This window comes from Ixodes scapularis, unplaced genomic scaffold (genome assembly GCF_016920785.2).
Source record: "Ixodes scapularis isolate PalLabHiFi unplaced genomic scaffold, ASM1692078v2 PGA_scaffold11__112_contigs__length_91849675, whole genome shotgun sequence".
NCBI lineage: Eukaryota > Metazoa > Arthropoda > Arachnida > Ixodida > Ixodidae > Ixodes > Ixodes scapularis.
Genome location: NW_024609837.1, coordinates 76,989,016 through 77,012,844, shown reverse-complemented (window position 1 = coordinate 77,012,844; position 23,829 = coordinate 76,989,016). Strand labels below are relative to the sequence as shown.

Here is a 23,829-nt window from a genome sequence, read left to right as displayed (position 1 = left end):
AAGAATAGCTTTTTTGAACAGAGAGAGAGAAAAAGAAAGAGAGAGAGAGGAAAACATTTGATGCGGTGTTAATATTTGGGAAGCTTTTCCCGGGTTAGGATACAAAGCGCAGCAGTCGCCCTCCTTCTGAGGTCCCCCGATGCAGGACCCGGAACCCTCTACCGTCGTCCTTGATGATAAGATCATTCTATTTTGGGTTTGATCGTGCGGTTCCTTTTGTCATCTCTCCGTAGAAGGTGGGTAATAATTTTTGTATTGTTGATTTGACCGCGTGGTTTCTTTTGATTGCGTATTGTCTTTGTATGTGAAAATGCTCTCACTAAAGGAGATCTCTGCTTGGTTAATGAGAGTCGCTCTTTGGGTAAATATAGGTTGCTTGACAAATTAATCAGCTAGTTGAGTTTGAGGCGTTTCGTTTTGTGTCTGTTCCTTCGACTGAACTTTTTCATTTTCTTCACCACAGTTTCAGGTGGTAAAAGACATGATTCGTTACCACCAGCTTGCCTGCGCACTCGCAAGTCTTTTTATATGTCCAAACCGGCAATACAAAAAAAAATAAAAAAAAGGTTGCAGCTAGCGCTGTTCAGCGGTAACGCGTCCACTTTACAGGCATCAACCTGGGTTTGGTTCCAGGGGGCGGCGGGTGATTTGTTTCAAGATTTAGCAACTTTAACGACGGTCGCCTTACTTTACCAACTACCACATCAACAACTACAACAGACCCCTACTACAACATCCAGAACAGAGGTCATTTATAGGGGTGGTTAAAAGCCAAAAAACTGCCGCTGTAAAAACAAACAAAAAAATCACGAAGCAAAGACGCGTCGAAGTACGTCAACAGGTTGAAACAAATATCACTCGATTCGCAACCGTGGCGTCCTGGCTTGTGCCGGGCTCCCGAAAGCACGCGAATATATCCGTCACGCAGAAAGCTAGCAACGAGATGAGTGTCTGCCCTAATTGCAGTCGCCTGTGCACAACAAAACAGACCTTTTGGAGAGTTGCCCTGGTCCCTTTTGGCAATGACCTCTAGCCGGCAGTCGCCACTGCGTGCAGCATATGTATTGTCCGTTGCAACTAAAAAATGTATGGCGAGGGTAAAACGGGCCGGAAAGGAGGAAGCAGACGGAACGCTGGAGGAGAAAGGGAGAAACCTCCTTCTCTCTTTGTCGTTCCGTCTGCTACCTCCGCTCCGGCCTGTCTTACCCTAGCATTACCTTCTTAAGTTGCAACGGACTAAATACTGGAAAAAAACCTACTGAGGGTGATCATTCGTGATGAATCCAAGAGAAACTCTCACCGGAAAAAAACTCTCCGGAAAATAGCTCACCGGCCATTCAGCGTATTCGAAGAAAAGCTCAACGATTTCTTTTCTTCTTCCATATAAAGGCTCTTGGATTCAGTGTAACATATATAAATTTATAATTATTAAAATTTGTCACCTCTGTAAAAAAGAAAATTTCCTTTTTTGTAATGTTTGTTAGACTTATTGGGCATATTGCTCTCAAATTAATAATTGCGGGCGAGTGTTTTTGTGGTTTACAGTCTACCCATACAAAAATGTCAGACATGGCCCTGATATATTTTATTAATGGCCATATATGATAAGATACGGAGTCAAATATGGCCATATACCGCTATATATGGGCGCAAATACGGCCAGATATTGCCATAAATGTGGCAAATGCTGCGATATATGACATATAGGTGCGTAAATACGGCCATATCTTGCAATATACGCCTGCAAATACACCATTTATCGCGGTATAAAAGTTCAAATACTGCCATATACGACTTATATGGGTAAAATATATCCCCTGATAATGATATATGTGTCAGTCGCTGCAGGTCGTCACAGTAATCGTTTCATTTCACAAAACGAGCAACACTCTACTATTTACACCGCTGAAAATATTACATCGATATTTTTCAAGCTCGCAAGGCCAAAACGTTCAATCGTTCACGTTCATCGTTGTCGTCCTTCTTTTTCTTTGTCGGTTTTTCCCCGTACCCACGTGCCAGGGCATCTTACCAGACTTCTTTCTTTTCTGCTTCTACTCTCTTTTCGTCTAACGCCAACAGAAATATATCCGACGTTAGTTGCAAAATACTCCCCATCGAATGGGTTCGAACCCATTTTAAATTTTAGTTACTTCTATTGGATGAAGCAATTGCACCGGTCGTTTCATCAACAATGCCCTGTTTAAACGCACAACTCATGAACGAATCCTTCTACCCCGACCCAAAAACACTTCTTCAATCCTGCCGTGCTTCCACAGCAAACGCAGAAGCTGCTCCCTAAGCAGGACAAGCTGTCAAACCTAAAGGGGTGTGGATTTCCTTTGCTTTCTTTCATAGGCACATTGGAGCTCACATATACTCCGATTGCCACGTCTCCCAAACTATGTTAAGAAGCTCCCACCTGCGTCTCCAAAGTTGGTGGAACCCCTCGGGTGACGAAGCGAAGTTTTTTTCTCCGCTACCGGAAGCGCCGTCAGCCTCCGTCCCTTGAGGAAGCTTGCAGGAGTGAGCGGCTCGCCCTCGTCGATCTCGTTGTAGACCAATGTGAGAAGCCGTGAATTTACCACGGCTTCAATCTCGCACAGAACTGTGCGTAATTCTTCCAAGTCCAAACATTTCTTACCGATCACTTTCCTCGGCCTTACTTTTACCGATCGGACGAGTCGCTCGTAGGTGCCTCCCCACCATGGCGCCCGGTCAACAATATAGCGCAAATCAAAGTTTGCGTTGGCGAAGTGCCCTACCACTACTGGGTGTCGGAGCGTCTTCCAGAGTTCGGACAAGTCTTTGGACGCCCTCTTCGAGGACAGCGCATTGACCGAGTACACGATGCGACACAAACCCCTTCGCGACACGAACCTTCGGAACTCAAGCAAGGAGCTTTTTGTCGAGACGTCCGGCACGAGCTCCAAGTGCACCGCGCGCGTGACGCCACAGGTAAACAAGGCAATGTATGCCTTATGCGTGAGTTCATTTTCTCGCACGTACATCGGCCCAGCAAAGTCTATGCCGAGCACGTCAAAAGGGTCTGCCTGTGTGGTTCTCGTGCCTGGCGAGGGTCTGTTGTGAAAACGGAAAAGCCCCGGACCAGACCCTCCCTATCTAATCCGTCCGGCAACGGTGAACTCATTGAGTAGCATCGCCACATGGCTCCGGTCGGCTTGCCCGGAAACGAGGCGAGAGGCGACAAGGGGGTGCCGTGGGACCACCGTGTTGGCGTGGCCCCACCTAAGCGCGGAGCTAAGCCGGACCCTTCTTTCTGGCTGCGTTAACGCTGGTCCGAAACGGGGTCAGCCGACTCAAGAACCGGGAGGATTACCGGGCCAGGATTCCGGGTAACGACGCGCCAGCTGCGGGACCTCCGTGAGGGTGGGATTATCCCCGGACGCCACCTGCGGATGATCCGGCCAAGCCCTTTCCCGTGCCTCAACGCCGTCTGATGGAGGGGTCAGCACTACCACGGCCAACGTCGTCACCCGGGCAAACACTGGACCCCTTGCTGTCGCCTCCTCGGCGCAGCTTTCGAGGGCAAGGGTGCCTCGGCGCCGGAGTGTAAAGTCCGGCCACAGCTGCAATGTGTGCATGTGGGTGTGTGCGTGCTCAGGGGATGAGTGGAGGCGGGGCCTGAACAGGATTTGTTGGCAGCTCGGCCACCATTGGCTGCCAGCCGCGAGAGTACCGAAGAGCGACCCTATAAAAGGGGCAACCAGAATGTCGCATCTGTGCTCTCGGACGTTGTAAATACTTTGTACATATGTATTAAACAAAGTTTCGTTGCGAGAGACCCTCCCGTCTCGTCATGTTCCTGGACGGGAGTCTGCCCGCTGCTCCTTTCCTGGCCTGGCCCAGCGTGACGCTACCCGGAGAACCCCCTCGGTCCCAACAGGTCCCGTTGGAGCACTGGTAGGAGTGGCACTGAATCTCTGGCAGGTAGCGCAAGCATACACTGCCTTTTTCACCAATTTTCTTCTGCGGATGGTCCAGTACCTCTCGTGAAGCTGCATGAGAGTGTCTCGTGGTCCCTCGTGCATCATCTGTCGGTGAGCTTCGATTGTCAGCAAGGTGGAATACCGATGTTCGTTGGGCAGCACGATGGGTTCTCGTTCATCAAGAGTCAGGTTTGCTCATCGGATACGGCCTTTTATCCTCGGAACCCTTTCTTGGTCGATGAATGTTTGGAAAGTCCGCAAGGCTGAACCATGCGGCGCATCCTCCTTTCCAGCGGCACAACGGATCTCGGAGGCAAACGCACAGCTTTGTGCCTCCTCTATCCAAACGGTTTGTGCTGCGTGGATCTCTTCGGCGCTCAGCGATTCAGTATTTTTGATTGGTGATCGAAGGTTATGCACGAACCGAAGCAACCAGGCTGTTCTTCGCTGTAGTCTCACACCCGAACTGAATTTCGAGATCTCGATGAACTCCACGGACGTGCCTCCTGGTGCTAAAGCGACTGCAGCTTTCGAAGCTTTCTCCTCGAGCTTGTCGTGGGAAAGCACCCCAACAGTTTCTCCGAGCCATTCGGTTGCTGGAAGCTGTAACCAACTTGGTGCTGTCCAGAAGAGCGAAGTAGAAAGCAGTCGATCAGCTTTCAACCCTCGGGTCATCAAATCTGCGGGATTGTTCTTACCCGAACAGTGGTGCCACTTTGCGTCCCCTGAGTTTTCTTGTATTTCTAGTACTCGGTTTTTCACAAACATTTTCCATCTGAATGCCTCTCCTCTTATCCAGTGCAAGGGTGATCGTCCAGTCCGTCTATAAATGCACTTCGTCTACCTGGATTTCAAGGCATGTCTTGACATACTTCAGTATTCTGGATCCGATCAAGCTTGCCTTGAGCTCCAGTCTCGCCAAGGAAATTTCCTTCAGGGGGTCGACGCGGCACTTAGCGAGCAATATTGTCACCTTCATTGTTCCGCTGTCGTCAGTTGAACAGAGAAAAATAATCGATCCGTAGGCGGAATAGCTGGCGTCCGAGAACACATACAACGCTCTATGTATAATTATGTAGATCGGTCCGGCTGTCGTAGTACCTGGACACGCTGATCTGACCCAGTTTGGTGAGCTTGTCGTACCAGCTCTCCCAGTCTCCCATCAGTTCACCGGGCAGTGCATCATCCCAACGCAAGTTCCGCTTCCAGATCTCTTAAAAAAAAATCTAGGCTCCGACCACGAAAGGAGAGAGGAAACCGAGTGGGTCGAACAGAATCGCGCCGTGGTCTGGAGCACGAATCGCTTGGTGTTTCTACGTTGGCTTGTAAACTCAACCACCTGTTCTGTTGTAAAAGTTTGCCTTCGTTCGACTCCCACGTTATACCCAGCACTTTCACCACACCCCTCAGCTACCCAAGAGCTCTCTCTTCGGATCCGTTGTCCTCCAGCATTTTCTATGCGGAGGGCAAGCTCGTCTGCTTCTTGCGCAAGGGGTAGCGTTGACGTCGGAACGCCGAGCCCTGATTGGCTGATAGGGGCCCCCTATCTGAGCGTCGTCTGCTCCTTTGCAACGTCGTCTGCTCGCGACATCTTCTGCGTCTGTCTTACGTTTCCTGCGACTTTCGGAAGTGCAGAGGACAGAGGTCAGTTTCACAAAAGGATCTTACGCCAAAAATATGCATAAGACAAAACTTGAGAACAAACTCGCATTCACAAAACGAACTTTTCGTAAGTTTTGCGCAGCTTACGACGAAATCCTACGACAGCTCCGAAGCTGTTTTACGCATTTCTTACGATCAAATCAGCATGGCCGGCAGCGTCAAGGTCGCGACGACCAACGCACTTTTATTTTTCTACGTGCGCTTCTCACGCGTCCCGACTTCAATCGGCAAGAAAAAGGTAAAAAGTACTTGAAACAGACCACGACGAACAAGAACGCTGGTTCCAGAAACGCCCGGGAAGAGCTCCAACGGCCACGCTTCCAACGACAACGACCAAGAGAGCTCGGGAGATAGGCCTAGCAGGCACTCCAACTCGGCGACCGTCTGGCCACGACCGGCTGGCGTGCTGAATGGAATATGCCCGCGAGACCCTTGTGAACCATTCCTGTCTTATACTATGATCGCTGACCTCAATTTTAGATTACGAGGTCAGTCTCTCCATCTTGTCATCTTCTTGTTTTCCGAGGCAACGGTGACTCTCGCCGGATAAAAAAGCGGTAAATCTCCGACAGACGCAGGAAAGGTAAAGCAGCCATCGCTTTGACTAGCAGACATAAAGCAGACGACGTGAACTGCGCCAACCCGCCGACGCCGTTAAAGAATGAGGAGTCTCGCCGCACACGAAAGGAGGGAAAAATTGTTTGGGAGGGAACTTGCGGACACTAACACGCTCACTCTCGGTTCTTAGCAAACAAACCTCGGCGCCTCGGGACTCCTCACCAGCGAGTCCCTTGACTTGCCTCCTTGATGCGCGTCTGCTAGTTGTTAGACAAAAACAACGTACCGCTCGAGTTATTTCGTCTGCCCTCTCTGAAAGGTGAAGCCGAGCTCGCTCGACTTCCGAAAGTCGCAGGAACGGTAAGACAGACGTAGACGACGTTCCGAGCAGACGGCGTTGCAAAGGAGCAGACGACGCTCAAATAGGGCGTCGCGATCAGCCAATTAGGGTTCGGCGTTCTGACGTCACCGCTACTTTCCTTCTCATGCGCAGACGACAACAATGAGCCCACTTGCGAGGCGCATAGGACCGCGCTCTTGGAGCCCCGCTTATAAAGCTCCATCCCAGCTGCCCCGAATATTTCGGTCGCCTCGGTGTGAAACTTCTGGGCCGCCTCCTCACTTCCTGTGCCGGTCAAGAGTACGTCCACATATACTGACTTTTTTCGGTTTTTCTGCTGTTTGTGGAAACTCGCTTTCTATTACTTTGTAATGGTGCTGTAGGGTTGCACACAATAGGAAAGGACTGCATGTGGAACCGAAGGTTACCCTTGTCATAGGCCCGACCTCGACTTCTGGGATAGGTTAGTCTGGGTGAGGCGGCTCTTTATACCAAAGAAACCGCAAGGCGGTCCTCCTCGTGTACAGCAATCTGAAGGAAGGCCTTTTCGACGTCAGCAATTAGTGCTACCCAATGTTGCCTAAACCTCAGGAGTAAGGCCACCAGGTCTTGATTTAGGTTCAGACCGCCTTCAAGGTTGTCGTTCAGTGACGTGGAATTCGGTCGTGCGAAGAGGCGTCGAACACAATCCTCATTTTTTTGGGCCGCTAGCCTCTTGTAGAACAGCTTGGTGTGGCATATAATAAACACGTTCTTCGGAACCGTTTATGTGTTCAACTTTCTCAGCCATTCCGTTATCTGCGTAGAACGGGATAGCTTGGTCATACCTTTGCATGAAGTCTGGGTTTTTGCATAGCTTCCTTCGTAGACTTTCGAGGCCCTTCCATGCCACATCTCGGTTGCATTCTAGATGCACGTCTGTTTCCAAGGGAGGCCAACCTCGTACCTTCTCTTCGTCTTGGTGACGCTTGCTTCAAGGCGTCGCATGATGTCATTATCTGACTGATCTCGGTCCGCCTCTTCGAGTACTCTCGCACTTTCAAGCTCCCAGAATCTCCTCAGCATTGATGGCTCTTGTTTGCCTGCAGCAGATATGAGCACTATCACCTGGGAACAGCTGACAGTATCGGAAAACAACTGTGTGGATTCATGTATTGCCCAGCCGAAGGCGGTTTCCACTGCGGTGATGCTGTTGCTCAGTCGATGAATCCTTCCTGTTATACATTTCCAGTAATGTTCAGATACCAGTAGTATCGCTACTCCGCCACAGTCCAGTCAGTCCGTTCAGGGCGTCAGCCGAAGGAAGCCCAAGTTCTTTCATTCTTCTAATAACGTCCTTCTCAGGGCTAGGGAATTCTTGCTCGGAGATGGAATGCGTCTCGAGGGCGTCGATCTTGTATTTCTTGCCACTCTGTTGGTTGCGCAGAATCACTTGGACTGTGCGGCACGTTCGTTCCCTATTCTTGCCTCCGAACACTCCGCCACTCATGATCTCTGTCCCTAGCAGTTTTCAACCGATACTCCTCGATAGGTCTTCAGCGATGAAGGAGCACTGGCTGCCACTGTCAAAAAGAGTTCGAGCTCGTTTTTTTTCTGTTTTTGCCTTTCACCCACGCGGTAACCGTTTGTAAGAGTACTGTCGGTTTGGTTTCGTCGGTCACATGCTGGCTAACTGGTGCTTCGTCTTTCTTTTGCTTTGCGTTCGATCAGTTGGCAGATCGTCTCAGAGTATAATCTCGGTCGCACATGCTGGATATATGGCTGCCCCGGCACTTGTTGCAGCAGGGTGTATATTGACACATCCTTGCCATGTGGCCCCCTTTCGTGCACCGAAAACATCTCTGGGCGTTCCGTAGCCTGTGTTTCTTTTTTGCTAGCGTTATCCTTGAGTGGCAGTCGGGTGTTCCGTGCTCTTTTGACTTGCAGAAAAAACATTCGAGGCCTTCCACAACACCGTGCAAAGCCGTAGCAGTAGAGGTTCGTGGCTTGTCGGGCTTTGTAGACTTCTTCTGTGCCTCGCGCGTGGAGAAATGAAGTGTGGATTTACCACCAACGACCTCTGGCTGTTCTTTAGATGCCTTTTCCTAGCTCTGGACCTCGATGTGCTGAAACTCGAGCAAACTCCGAAGTACTTTTAGATGTGTGCGATTTGTGGTAGGTTCCAAACTTGTCTGTGACGCTGGTACAGATCTACTGCCGGTGGCACTCTCGGCTTCCAACTGCAGCGTCGTTCGGTGGTATTCGATGGTCATTTCTCTAGGGAGCGCTCGAAAGAGCACTGGGAAAAGCATTGAAAAGTAGGACTGTTCGCTCACGCCCAGTGCCTTAGGAACCCGGATGCGAGCTCGAAGACTATCATACAATCGCCGCAGGATTCTGACGTTGCGCTGAGGTGGAACAGTTTGCATGTCCATGAGGCTCTTCATGTGACCCTGGATTAGCGCTTCATGATTCCCGAACCGCCGCCGTAGGAGATCGATGGCGTCCGCGTAGCACTCTGCTGTGGGTTGCAGTCCATCGATGGCTGCCGCTTCATTTCCTGTTAGTGCCGCCTTTAAGTAGTTAAACTTGTCGCATGGTGTCCAGTCAGGATTCCGGTGGATTGCTGTATCAAACTGGTTCCAGAAAGGCAGCCATTTTTTCAGCTACCCGTTGAACTCGGTCAGTTCCAGCTTTGGAAGTCTGACCTTCCCTGATGTTGATGCTGCCAGCCTGTCTCCGTTATCGTTCAACTGACTGTCACTGGCGGAATGCCCCCATCCCGTGGAGCGCCTTAACTGGCTCTTCAGCTTGGTTAAGCATATGACTATCTTGTCTGCGTACTCAACGACTGGCGCAAATTTCGCATCTCCGACTTGCTTCGAAACAAGCGGTTCGATGGCGGAGCCGGCGTTGTTAAGTTGGCCCTGACCTAGTTTCAGACCCCCGATGAGCATCCCTAGCTCAGCTATGTTCGATCCTGGGGCCCTTAGCAACCCTTCTGCGTCGTTCACCAGTCAAGTAACCTTTGACCGGATGGCCTCGCGCTTTTTCTTGAGAACTTCTATTGTACGTGAAGAGTCACTCACGTTCCAGCTTCGAAGTATCCGCAGCGATGTCAATCCCTGGTTTCGACACCAAATTTTTGTTGCTGTCGCTGCAGGTCGTCACAGTAAATGTTCTATTTCCCACAACGAGCAACCCTTTACTATTTACACCGCTGAGAATAATACCTCGAAATGTGAACGCTTGCAAGGCCAAAAATTCAACCGTTCACGTTCATCGTCGTCCTCCTTCTTTTTCTTTCTCAGTTTTACCCCATACCCACGTGCCGAGGCATCTTAGCAGACTTCCTTCTTTTCTGCTTTTACTCCCTTTTCAACTAAAGCCCACAGAGGTCTATCCGACGTTCGTTGCAACAATATGTGCCCGTTTCGGTCGTGCAAGCAAAACGCCATATGTACTCGCCAAGACAGTGGTTGATTGGTCTGTATTTCATGAGTCTTATGTAATTGGTTACCTATTCTTAACATCCTTAAATTGAAGTTATTCCAGATATTTGGACCAATTAATCAAATGCGCATTTCGAAGAATGAAAGACAAGTGAAACTCGGTTGTATGTTTGACGTGTGACAATATGACAAAGTGCGTAAGATCGCAAAGCGAGTTAATCAAATAATGGATTTTAGATCGCAGCTCTTAGGTTCCCGTTTCCGCGTTAAGCGGTGTCAGCGTTGCCACCACTGTAACCGCACCGCTAAATTTAGCGGGAAATTGAAGTTGTACTTATGCCACGCGACATCAATTTTCCCGCTAGATCTAGCTGTGAAACGAATTTTGTTTATGTTTCCCCGCTAAATTTAGCGGGGAAACACGAACCGTTAACTTACTGAAGCGGCAAGACGCTACTTTGTCGTCACGAATCCTTTTCCATTCGAACGGCTGCGAAGCCGTGGCGCCTGGAGAACCCTACGCAGCGTCTTTCAAAATCCGTTCGAGCAGCATCGGAACCTTCCGTTTGCGAGCGTCGGCGATTCATCGTGTGTTGAAAGTCGGAAGATGCGCTGTGCATTGTGTCTTTTATGGGTAACTCTTACGTAAGAAAAGTTTGAAATTTAAAGACGCGAACCTAACAGTGTACACATAATTCTAAACGTATTGGTAAATATATATATATATATATATATATTGATCTATTTTTGTGGACTTCATGCGTTTAAAAAAGTCGCGCTTACTTTTTCATTTAAAATTATAATGTGGGTTATACGGCGTAAAACATAGTATCTTCAAAATCGCAACGTTTTCGGTCACTTTCGGGCTGGACAGTTTCTTTGGAAGTTCAAAAGCTGGACTTCACAGAGCTGCCCTGTTTACTCGGTATGGACAGCAGGGTAGGCGCTATGCATATTTTAGGCCAATCGTGTCTCCGTTTAGGGTCATGCGGCTACTGTCTCGAAGCTGGTGATAAGGCAGAACAAGGTACCTGCCTAGAGCCCAATGCTACACATATCATTCAATGCACTATCAACCTTGGGTACAAGTGACAAATCCATAATAATAATGCAATTAAATGCAAATGTGCAAGCGAGCTGGACAAGAAGGACGAATATAATCCCAGGAGAAGAGTAACAAGAGGGACAAAGGACGAACACAAATGTCCAAACAAAACTAGGTGACTGGTGCGCGACCAAAAAAATCCGCCTGGTCTGGCTATAAAACCCGGGACCTCTTCATTTCCAGTAGAGCGCTCTACCAACTGAGCTAACCAGGAATTAAGCGTCAGTGAATGAAACGGGTTTTATCAGCTGCCACCAGTCTAACACCAACAAGGGTGAAGCCTGCAATTTAAGGTTATGATCGTAATGCAATTATGTGCGAAGGTGCGAGCGAGCTGGACAAGAATGACGAAAATAAACCCTGAAGAAGCGGAACGAGAGGTACAAAGGACAAACACAAATCTCCAAACACAGCTAGGTGACTGGTGAGTGACCGAAAAAATCCGCCTGATCCGGGTATTGAACCCGGAACCACTATCCTTCCAGTGGAGCGCTCTACCAACTGCGCTAACTAGAGGTCAGGCGTCAGTAGAGCAAACGGGTCTAATCAGTTGCCAACAGTCTAACATCAACAAGGGTGAACCTTGCAATTAAAGGTTATGATTATAACGTAATTAAATGCAAAGGTGCAAGCGAGCCGGACAAGAATGACTACAATAATCCCTGGAGAATGGGCACAAGGGGACAATGGACAAACGCAAGTCTCCAAATACAGCTAGGTGACAGGTGCGCTACCGAAAAAATCCTCCCGGCCTCAGCGTCAAAAAACGTTTACAACGAAAACACACGAAAAAGTCGTGTTTTTATGAGGTGTGCAGATGAACACCCCTATTTGATTCACGCAGGAAAGTAAAGAAAGATAAACTAAACCCAAAAGGTTGGTTCCGTTTTTCGATGCGAGAGCCGTCAAAACAATTCGGTCTTCCAGTAAAGCGAGACTGACAATCGGCTCCTCAAGACCACTTTCCTCATCTGCCACTTCGCTTTCTTTGGGGGCGTGGGCAATCGAGGTGAAGCGGAGACTGGATTTATTGGCGGAGCTGTAAATTTTCCTTGCTGCGCGCTGGAGGCAGCTTTCATTCAGTGGGCGTTTGTTCCGGCAAAGCGAGAGTGCCAAGCTTGCGGAGATTTGTCATCTGGAGATCTATTTATATTTTCTCTCCTGTGGTATCGAAGTTTTTGGGGCCTCCCTTAGTACATCATAATCTCATCTTCACGTTTTTGTTTTGTGTGCTTTTTTTTAACTTTTGTTCTGTATTTTCTGCGCTTCGCTTTGTTTTCCACGCAGTCAAGTAAGAAAAAAAAAGTTCCTTCTGACTGCTATGTTTTTCTCAAAAAGTACATTTAAAATTTTACATGAAGAGGACACCAAGTGGCAAAAGTTCGAACTACGTTTGGCGTCCCGAAGAGGAGTTACACTGCAGACGAGTCGCGGAGGAGGTAGGATGGTAGCATAACTCCCCATCCAGACGCCCATCGTAATTCGAGATTTCGCTGCTGCGTGAGGAAGTACTGTGCACGCCCCTTTCTCTATAGACATTTCTTTTCTTGAGAAAGGTCTATTCGTTTGTAGCGTCACCACTCAAGACTAACAACCACCTCATGAACTCATGAACAGCACGAAGACAATATTTCATCACCAAAAACAACTTTTGGGGGCACGACACGGCTATAAGGCAACGTTTGTCACTGCAGAAAGAAGCCGTTTCATGGCATACCTGCAGACAGGCAAAAGAAAACGGGTTTGAAGACATGTCACGATGCGTGCCGTGCCCACCACTGGCGCCGAGAAGTCCGTGAAACTCATATATCGGTTCCTGTGGCGCTGCTGTCGACGGTGCTGCAGGAATGGAACCAATCTTCGCGCCAATGTACGGTGATGTTGAATGAATCACTTCACATGTTTCCCGTGACCAGGTTGTCATCCTCGAGCGGTTTAATGACGCAGCAGTGCTTGAAGCGTTGAAGCTGTATCCGTCGACGGCGAGAAGCAACTGCAGACAGGCAAAAGAAAACGGGTTTGAAGACATGTCACGATGCGTGCCGTGCCCACCACCGGCGCCGAGAAGTCCGTGCCACTCATATATCGGTTCCTGTGGCGCTGCTGTCGACGGTGCTGCAGGAATGCAACCAATCTTCGAGCCAATGTACGGTGATGTTGGATGAATCACTTCACATGTTTCCCATGACCAGGTTGTCATCCTCGAACGGGGTTAATGACGCAGCAGTGCTTGAAGCGTTGAAGCTGTATCCGTCGACGGCGAGAAGGAACTGCAGACAGGCAAAAGAAAACGGGTTTGAAGACATGTCACGATGCTGGCCCTGCCCACCACTGGCGCCGAGAAGTCCGTGCCACTCATATATCGGTTCCTGTGGCGCTGCTGTCGACGATGCTCCAGGAATGAAACCAATCTTCGCGCTAATGTACGGTGATGTTGAATGAATCACTTCACATGTTTCCCGTGACCAAGTTGTCATCCTCGAGCGGGGTTAATGACGCAGCAGTGCTTGAAGCGTTGAAGCAGTATCTGTTGACGGCGAGAAGCAACTGCAGACAAGCAAAAGAAAACGGGTTTGGAGGCATGTCACAAGGCGTGCCGTGCCCACCACTGGTGCCGGGGGGGGGTGTCGTGATGTGGGGAAGGCAGGGTTAGCTTTGCCAAAAGTGCAAGCGTTGTTCCGCCCTGGGATAGGAGGAGGGGAAAAGATGGGACTTAGGTGAGTAGGGGGGGAGGGGGGGGAAGGCAAAATAAACCAGCAGCAATCATGTCTCAGTGAGCCAGTTAGCGAGTCCGAACTGGGCTAGTGGCACTAAGCGGAAGAGCAGGAGGGGCGTCATAGTTGCTCTGCTAGACCGGTCTCTCGTAGGAAACCCAGTAGGAGGGACTGTATGATCCGTCTTCTATGCCTGGGACCTTCAGGGAAAACTACGTCTGATGCTGTCATCGGTCGGATGTGTTGTGAGGATAGGGCGGAGAGAAACGTCCTTCGAGCTTCCTCGTGAAGAGGGCAGCCCCAGACTATGTGAACCTCGTCCTCTGTAACCGCACACCGCTGACAGAGCGGAGTGTCTCTACGTCCAAACCGGTGGAGGAGCTTCCCTGTGTATGCGCTCCCTGTTCTAAGTCGGAAGAGCAGCGTCGCGTCGGACCGTTTTAACCCCTGGGTCAGGCAAGGTGGCCGCTTTGAGCTGCTCCAGGGGGAAATATCTGAGAAGAAAGCCTGGATGGCTTGCTGGTAGCGCTTGGGATTAGGAGGCGCCCTTAGTGTAGGAGAGAGGTCGTGGGCACGTAAGGCTATGCGGTCCACGATCTCGTTTCCGCGGAGGCCCACATGGGATGGGACCCACTAGAGCGAGATGGAGTGTCCATGTTCTTCAAGCTGGCGGACTACCCGTCTCACCTCGTTGGCAGTGGGGCATGGACCAGGTTTGCGTATGCCTTGAATTCCTCCACGTGAGTCCGTGAGGACAACGATTTGTTGTGGAGGCAGCGACTTCGTCGCAGTCAGGGCTTCTGCGATCGCCGGCAGCTCGGTGGTCGTGGACGACACCATGTGAGTAGTGCGGGCGCTCCAGTCTTTTTGTAAGTCCGGGATGTGGTAGGCTGCCGTGCTGCTTTGCCGAGACCTGTCCACCGAACCGTCTGTGTATATGTGTAGATGCCGAGGGTACCTTGCTGCTAGCTGTTCTTGTGCAGCTGCTTTGAGAACCAGAGGGGGCGTGTTGGCCTTCTTGCGGACGCCGGGTAGGAGTTCGGCTAACTGCAGGCCTGCCTCCCAAGGTTGTGTCCTGCCGTGCGGGTTGATTATGTGGGGGGGTTCCCATCCAAGTGCGGCAAGGGTCTTGGTGGCGAGGCTGAGTTTGGATTGAGTTCGGGTCCTGAGCCTCTTGATCAGGGACTGGCCAGGATAGGTCTCACCTAGACGAATGACTTGCAGCAAAAGGCGTTGGGAGGCTTGGAGGTGCAAAGGAAGCGACAGGGCCTCCTCATACACCCTCTCGTTTTTGGCGCTTCTGGGAACGCCTAGGCGATGTTCGCAGGCCCACACGGTGTAGCCGTTCGAGTTTGTCGGCCTGACTGGGGAGGAGGTCCATGTATGGTAAGCTATACATGAGTCGGCTCACCACCAAAGAAGAATGAAGGGTCAGCATGGATCGGGGAGAGTTGCCCCAGTTCTGCCCTCCGACCCGGCGCACAGCGTTCCGGGAAGAGATGGTGGAAGCCGTGACGGCCTTTATCTGGTCGTGCCACTTGCAGCGGTTCTGAAGGGTAATGGCGAGAAAGCGGTGCTTTGATACAAGGCGCAGGGGCTGCGAGTCCAGTTGGAGCTTGACCTCCCGCAACCGGCGGTTCCTTCCTGGGAATACCATGGCTGCTGCCTTGTGACCAGAAATTGAAAGACCTTGGTTCTTGAGGAAGGTCTGGATCTGGTTTATGGCGGATTGCATTATGGCCCTCAAGGTTGGGTGTCGGAAGCCAGAGACCCAGAAGCATAAGTCGTCCGCGTACATAGAAATGCCAATCGGGATCCTTGAGTTGGGAAGAGCGGCTGGGAGGCCCGCAATGGCGATGTTAAAGAGTAGACGCGACAGGACGCTGCCCTGGGGTAGACCGCGTTGCACCGGTCTTGACTGACTGAGTGTGTTGCTCAGTTTGACTTGGATTGATCTGTTCGAAAGGAAACCCTCGAGGAAGCCCTGAACTCTTCCCGTGAGACCCCAAGAGGTTAGTTGGGCCAGGACTGATGCCGGTTCCACATTGTCGAATGCAGCCTGAATATCGAAGAATGCCGCCACGGTAGACTTACGGCTAGCTGCTGCATGCTGCACTGCACTGACAATGTCCAGGATACTGTCTTGTGTGGAGAGACGGGACCTGAACCCAGTTATATTTGACGGGAGTAGGTTGTGTTCCTCCAGCCACCAGATCAAGCGGGCGTGTACCAGCCGCTCGAAAAGCTTGGCAACGCATGAGGTGAGGGACACCGGCCGGTAGGACGATAAGTCTCCTGCTGGTTTGCCACTCTTGAGTACAGGGACCTCAAGCCAGTCGCCAAACCGCTGGAGATTCTGGTGAGGCCCAGATATCATTGAACGACGAAAGAAGTTCCTGTAAACGTGAATCTGGCAGGTTCTGTAACATTTGCGTCGTGACCCCGTCTGGTCCCGGTGCCCCTCGTCTCTTGGAGGCTCTCAGTGCGGATCTCAGTTCGGATTCCGTAAAAGGGGCATCCATGCAGAAAGGAGCTTTATCCGCATGGCAGCGCGGCTTTGGCTGGGAAACGGCCGCGGCATAGAGAGTAGCAAAGTATTCGGCCAGGGCCGCTTGTAGCTTTCCCGTGCATAGGGCCAGAGAAGCGAATGGGAGGCTGTACATTCTTTTCCCGGACAGACTGTCCATAAGCCTCCAGATACGCCGGGCTGGTGTGGTTTCATCCGCCGAAGAGCAGATCAAATTCCATTGCCGCTTGAAGCATTTTTTGGCATAGCGTCGTAGGGCAGCGTCAATCCTGTTAAAGAGGGTCTTAAAGGTCTCGCCACCCTTACGTTGCAGAAGTCTCTGGGCCCTCCGTCTCGCTGCACAAAGGTTTAGAAGGGTCAGGTCGGGTGCAGGGAAGGATGTAGGTGCGGATGCCTTGATTGTGGCTTCTTTCGCCGCGTCGCTGATGGCCTCCAGGAGGGGTCGTGTAGATCGCCCTAGGTTGTCTCGGAACCGGTCCCAGGGAATGACGGAGACCTCGTGGACCCCAGGACGTTGTAGGTCTATGATGTCGATGAAGACTGGGAAGTGATCACTGTCCATGGTGTCGGCTGCCACCCGCCAAGACAGTGGGATCTCCGGTGAATGGGCTGTGACGTCGATGGCACTGAAAGTGCAGGGTGGCCGGAAAGGTGTCGGGGAGCCGTCGTTGGCCACAACAAGGTTGTGTTCTCCAAACTGTTCTGCCAGCATCCTGCCCCTTGCATCTTCTCTGGTGTCGCCCCATAGAGCATGATGAGCGTTCCAGTCCCCACAGATCACAACCGGATCGGTGGTCCTGGTGCGCAGGGAATCCACCAAGCCGGCGACCTCCGCAGCGCCCCCTCCTGGGCGGACATAAATTGAGATAATAGTGAGGCGCCGCCCGGCGATCTCAGCACGCACCGCAACGAGGTCCCGGTTAACAGTGCAGAGGTCAGAGACATCCACGACATGGTCAGGGATAGCTTTTTGGATATAAATTGCAGCGCTGCCGTTTGGAAAGCTTGGTATGGACGGGTTTTTATAAGCAAAATACCCAGGGATGCTGCGATTTCCTGGGAGACCAGCTTCGCAAAGAGCTAAAATGGGTACCTTCCATTGTTGAAGGTAGAGGGACAACTCTGCGAGTCTGGTCAGCAGACCTGCACAGTTCCACTGTAGAGCCACAGGGGTCTGTCGTCGCCCTCTAGCAGGGGACTGATGCACTGAGGGAGGCATCAGCGGGGCTAAGGGTACCACTGTCAGTCGAGCTTCAGAGCAGCGCCCCTATGATGCCCTCGAGCGCTAGGACGGCTTCCAGGAACTTACGGAACGAGGATGTTGGCAGGATGTGGATTAGGTCACGCACGGCGCCAAAGATCATGGTTACAATGGACTTGAAGGGATGCGGCGAGAAGGGGGCGGCGGCTTCCGTGTGGCCTGAAGATGGCGGCACAGGTGCGCCTTGTCGAGGAGCTTGGGTGTCGCGGCCTTTGGATGGTTTCGAGCTTTTGACACTTTCTGCCCAGGTCTGTTTTACCGTGGTGCTGGAGGCTGAGAGGCTGGTGCCGGGAGTGGCATCGGTTTCTTGGCAGGTAGGGGATGATACCGCCGGTGCATGAGTGTCGGTCAGGGAAGGACGCGCGTCTTGGGGTACATCCTTGTCTGAGGGGGTGCTACCCTGCTCACTGCGTGAATTCTTGTCTGACTTGGCTGACGAGGAGTTGCGGAGTGCTTCGCGAGCATCCCGGAACGCTGCGTTCTTTTCTGAGCGGTAACGCGAGATGGCGACCTCTCGACGTCGGGTTGGGCAGGACGAGGACGTGGCCTCATGGCTCTGACGACTGTTGATGCACTTTGGTTCGGGTGATTCGCACCCGCCGTCGTGTGAGGCGCCGCATCGTGCGCATGCCTGGGGACGATTGCAGACCGCGGATATATGGCCCTAACGGAGGCACCGCCGACACTCCAGGGCTTTTACCTTGAAAGGCAGGACCGGAGTTCGAACTAGTCCGTAGAGGAGGGAGTCGGGCCGCGACTTCCCGAGGAGGACAATCTTCACGAGTTTAGACTTTTCCCCAAGTCGCCGCACGTCCCAGATCTTGACTGCAGCCCGTATCTGGTTCCGGATGTCAGCGTCGGAAAGGCCGAGTTCCACGTCCCTGATAAGCCCGATGCAGGTGTTCGGGGGACTGGGGAGGAATGCTCGGACAGGAGTGGTGCAGAGTACCTTGAGGCCCAGGAGTACTCCCTTGAGCTTGGGTGTCCGTGCTTCGACCGCGATTAAGTTCCTTGCCTTGTTGACGCGGACTTCTTTGACGACACCTGGCGCAGCACATTCGACGTATTCTGTAAGCTTGGATGGACTGAGCGACGCAACCGAGTCGGAGTTGGTGGGGGCGAACAAGACGGTGAACCCCTCTTCAAGTAGCCTGTGGCTAGTAGTCCCGGACGTGCCCGAGCCGCCACTTTTCCGTCGGCGCTTTTTGCCTCGCGATTCGGTCCAGTCTTGGGACCCTTCAGAGTCGTCCATATCGGAGATGCCTTCCTTGAAGGTAGAATCGTCCTCCGAAGATTCGGCGACCTCATGAGCTTGTCGGGGAGACGGACGAGTCCCCGACGACACGTGCTCCGGCTCCAGGTGGTAGGTGGGCCTGTCAACTTGGGATGAAGGTTGGCCAGCAGACATTCCGTCGACGGCAAGGGGCTGAGGTTGGCTCTGCACGAGCCCCCCGCGGCGCTTGCTTGCGGTAGACCGGGCGATGTTCGGCGTCTCCCAGAAGGCCCCAGAAGAAAAGGCTGAAGTTCAACGCTCGTACCGGCGAGGTTTTCGGCGTTAGATGTGACAGCAGGAAAAACACAGCGTGCTTCGAGACGACAGCGGACGCAGCTCAGCCGAGCACTCGACCTATCAAGCGAATCGAAAACCCACTGGCGCCGAGAAGTCCGTGCCACTCATATATCGGTTCCTGTGGCGCTGCTGTCGACGGTGCTGCATTAATGGAAACAATCTTCGCGCCAATGTACGGTGATGTTGAATGAACCACTTCACATGTTTCCCGTGACCAGGTTGTCCTCCTCGAGTGGGGTTAATGACGCAGCAGTGCTTGAAGCGTTGAAGCTGTATCCGTTGACGGCGAGAAGCAACTGCAGACAGGCAAAGGAAAACGGGTTTGAAGCAACGAGCTTGAGTGAACTTAGAGCGGTAAACCGGCGGCCAAAAATGGCACCCCCCCGGTTGCCGCCATCTTGCCTGTTTGCCACATTAGTGATCACGTGACGTTAAGATGGCTGCGCCCAGAGGTGGGCCAGATCATATTGGCCAGATCACGGTCAGCAGATGGGCACTCTGGGGCTGCATTCTAATATTACTCGAATTTGTCCGCTGTTCCGGCGAATCAAGTCACGTGACAAGGCAGATACAACAATGCTGGACGCGGGTAGGTTTTCGAACGCGACGGGTACAAGACCTTCACCCAAAAGTCGCAAAAGTCAGATAGAAGCTGCGTTCGATTTACCTGCACCTTCTGCACCGGTGTAGAAAAGTGTATGGCAGTGTATTTCCGGTCGCATCTCAATACACACACCGGAAGTAGACTGCCCTACACTTTTCTGCACCGGTGAAGGAGGTGCAAGTAAATCGAACGCAACTTTATCTCACTCCTGGGTGAAGGTCTCGTACCCGTTGCATTCTTAAACGTACCCGCGTTCAGTATTGCTGTATCTGTCTTGTCACGTGACTTAATCCGCCGGAAGAACTCGGATCCATTCGAGTACGAATGGAACGCAGCCCCAGAGTGCCCGTCTGCTGACCGTGATCTGGCCAATCTGATCTGGCCCACCTCTGGGCGCAGCCATCGTAACGTCACGTGATCACTAATGTGGCAAACAGGCAAGATGGCGGCAACCGGGGGGGTGCCATTTCCGCTGCAGGCAGTGGGTTCCGGTTTACTGCTCTAAGGTAAGACTCAAGCTCGTTGGTTTGAAGACATGTCACGATGCGTGCCGTGCCCACCACTGGCGCCGAGAAGTCCGTGCCACTCATATATTGGTTCCTGTGGCGCTGCTGTCGACGATGCTCCAGGAATGAAACCAATCTTCGCGCCAATGTACGTTGATGTTGTATGCATCACTTCACATGTTTCTCGTGACCAGGTTGTCATGCTCGAGCGGGGTTAATGACGCACCAGTGCTTGAAGCGTTGAAGCAGTATCTGTTGACGGCGAGAAGCAACTGCAGACAAGCAAAAGAAAACGAGTTTAAAGATATGTCACGATGCGTGCTGTGCCCACAACGCTCGAGGTTTACTGATTTATTGATTTATATATGCGTCTATTTCACCGACAAATATTTCCAGGCGGTAGCGAACGAAGTTCGGAATTCATCTATATTTTTGTCTTTTGCTATGAATAGGTCCAGCCTCGGTTGAGACGTTGGTGAATAAGAGGATGAAACGTATTTAGTAAGTAATAACAAATAAAAAAAGCACTGGCACTCAAACAATTGGCACGTCGGTTCAAACAGGACAAAGTAAAGTGTGACCGAGGCTTAAAACCCGCCTCTATGTCGGGCTAATCCTGGCACAATTGATAAGAATCAATTTTGTGTATATTTATTTTTTCATTAGTTCTCTTAGCACGATCCGCCGTTTGGTGTGTTTTGGAATTCAACTGCGCACTGAACGTTAGCGCATGTCGCGATACTTCCAGTGACGCTATATTGTTGCGTTTTTTTTACGGCAGTGACCGTCGAGTTGTTCTTTTTATGATTCATAATTAAGGGAGTGACTTGGCCTTTTATTACGTGTAGCTTAATTTATGTAAATGTCCACGTTCACTGGCATTGTTCCCCATCCGAGCATCGCAAATAGTATCCTGGCTGAGAATTCATGAAATGAACGGGGCTGGGCTGCAGGACGGCAAGTCAACGGCATCTTCAGCAGCCATAGATCTCGAAGTCAATTCTTCGAATAGCACGTCAACTGGTCCTCCTCGTCGCTCCATGGCCACAGGGGATATGAAAAGATCCGTCGAATGTGTGGACCACCTCTCGCACTCTTTTTATTTCGGTGCACGTAGAGACGTGCATTCCCTGCAGGAATGCGGATGCTTGAATGCGCTTGCATCAAGTTTGATGTTCACGTTTTTTTTTTTTTTTTGTTACTGTCTGAGATATGGGAAAGTTCTGGGTAATATTTCAAATAAAGGCCACCGTCTCAATCGTTTTTTTTTTATCCGCGCTCGTGGGGCCACCTTCACCTGTGGAATAGTTGGGAGCTTTGTTTAATAGACATTACTTCGAAAACAGTTTTCTTTGTGTGCGTTTAATATATAAATGTTATTGTCCAATAGTTCTAAGAGACGTGCTTTTTTCAGTTCTCCTTATAGTTCCGGTGGTAATTAATACAAAAAAGTAAAAAAAAAATATATCTTTATGATGCCCCATGCTCGACACCAGCTACACGTATCAGTCGTACTGCAGGGAATTCATTTTATGTTCAAAATAAGGGGACTGAACGAGTCGGCAGGAATGTGTAAATTGCTTTACTGTACTCCTTTTTGACCTTTAGTTTTTTATTTTTGTTTTTGTTTTTTGGTTGGAGTTGTAGGTACGATATGAAATGTCAATAAGACATGAAGTGTTCAGGCGTAATACGAAATCTGCTGCTGCTCGAACGAATCTGAAAGATGGTGGCATGTTCATTAAACACGTCGATGGGACCTGTCTACTGCACGGTGAACTATGGCTGAGAGATGAAACGTCCACACCGTTATGTATTCGAACTCGTATTGTCACAACCATAAGCAAATAATTTGCTTTTCTCACATTTTTGTTTAATTAGCTGTTGACTGTGTAGGAAATATCATTATTTGCCTCTGAAAGTGTTCAGGGTAAAAAAAATTCAGTCGCCGCTATCACCACGTCTCTTACCAACGACATACAGGGCGTACGAACCGTTGAAATGTATTTCACGCCATCCAAGCAATTTATAGGGAGTTCCTTAGAAGAAACGACTGCAATGTTAAGCGGCGCGACGTAAAGAAAAAGACAACAAAAACTAGTGTTCCAGTAACGTGCAGGAATTCTAATGAAACCCTGAGCGCGCTAAAGTAAAACAAATAAATACAAAATGGAGCTAAACAGTTAAAGAAGGAGTTGTGTTATATGATACACGACGGAACAAGAAGTAAACGAATTCTCTTGTCACGTACACAGACGTAAACGATTTCAGCGCACGTACTCGGCACGTGCCTTGGTTCCACCCGGTATCACCCTCCTACGTGACTATGACGTGACGTTCCCACGCCCCGTTCCCACGCCTATGGCCCCTCTCACGGCGCGGTCCTCGAACCCCAAATTTCGAGACCTGCCAATCTATTGGCAGAGGGTGGGTCACGTGATGAGGTGGTCAGAGGCCGGGACGACACTCAGCACGCGCCTTGGTTCCATCCTGTATCATCCTCCCACGTGACCGTGACGTCACATTCCCACAGTCCCCTCTCATGGCCCGGTCCTCGGCCCCAAATTACGGGACTTGTCCCAAAATGAGTGTTCCCAGAGGGTGCGATTAACTTGAGTCAATCGCCAGAGGGTGACGTCACACGATGATGATGCCATAACGCGGGACGGTCACATGACGACGAAGGACTTGTGACATTTGAATGGCCGCGTGGTAAATGCATTTTATTCGCTAAAAAAGGTTTCGCGGCGGCTGGGAATCGATCTCGGCACCTTGTGCACGGGAGTCCGACACACTACTGCCTGAGCTTTTTTCTTTTTTTCTTTGTTGCCGGGATATGGACATTTACAGAAAAACATACCACAAAATTCCAAATGCCACGCTTATCGACTGACATCTAACGCGGCATGTCTAAAAGGGTCTCAAGCGAGTCACCTCTTTAAGTACAAATACAAAATCAGGTACGCAAGGTTGAGCCTTCCATATTTTTAAAACATATTGCACAGCTTCGCTGAAGTATTCTCTAACCTCTCTAGCATCAGTATCCGCATTGCGGACGGCCCTGCGGGATTTCTATATACTATGAAGGCCTCCAAGCATCACAAGATCGTATGGAACATACAAACACATTGCTTCTTCGACATCTTAACTCGTCCTAGTATTTCGCACGTCGAGCGAGCAATTCAGTTCACATGTTAGAGCTGTCGCGACGCTTGGATTTTGTAACGGAATCACTGAGTCATTCGTCGGAGGGCGCTACAAGAAAATGCGATGACAGAAGAGTTCAGGATTGTTGAGTCATCTGCCAGCAGGGAAATGAACTGTCACGATGACGCCACACATATGTCGTCCGTCGCCATGAGATTAGTAACGAGAAATGCATTGTCGCGTTTTTTCCCTGGAGGGTGATGTGACCAGCGTCACATGATATTTGAATCCCTGCGCGGTAATGTCTTGTTCCTTCCAAAATAAATTCTTTCTCCTAGCTGGATTCGAACTCAGAGAGTCGGGATTGAAGCACGAGTTCTGCGTGCTAAGTGAAGATACCATGTCATATTCTCGATTTCGCGCATGCACAGTTTAAATCCGGACTTCAGGCGTA

The 23,829-nt window shown here is 50.7% G+C and overlaps 1 pseudogene; it reads right to left on the bottom strand.

The window, feature by feature from the left end:
• Window positions 1–17,510: 17,510 nt before the first annotated feature.
• On the bottom strand, window positions 17,511–18,956 carry LOC115312336 (annotated as a pseudogene).
• Between the last annotated feature and the right edge of the window lie 4,873 nt (window positions 18,957–23,829).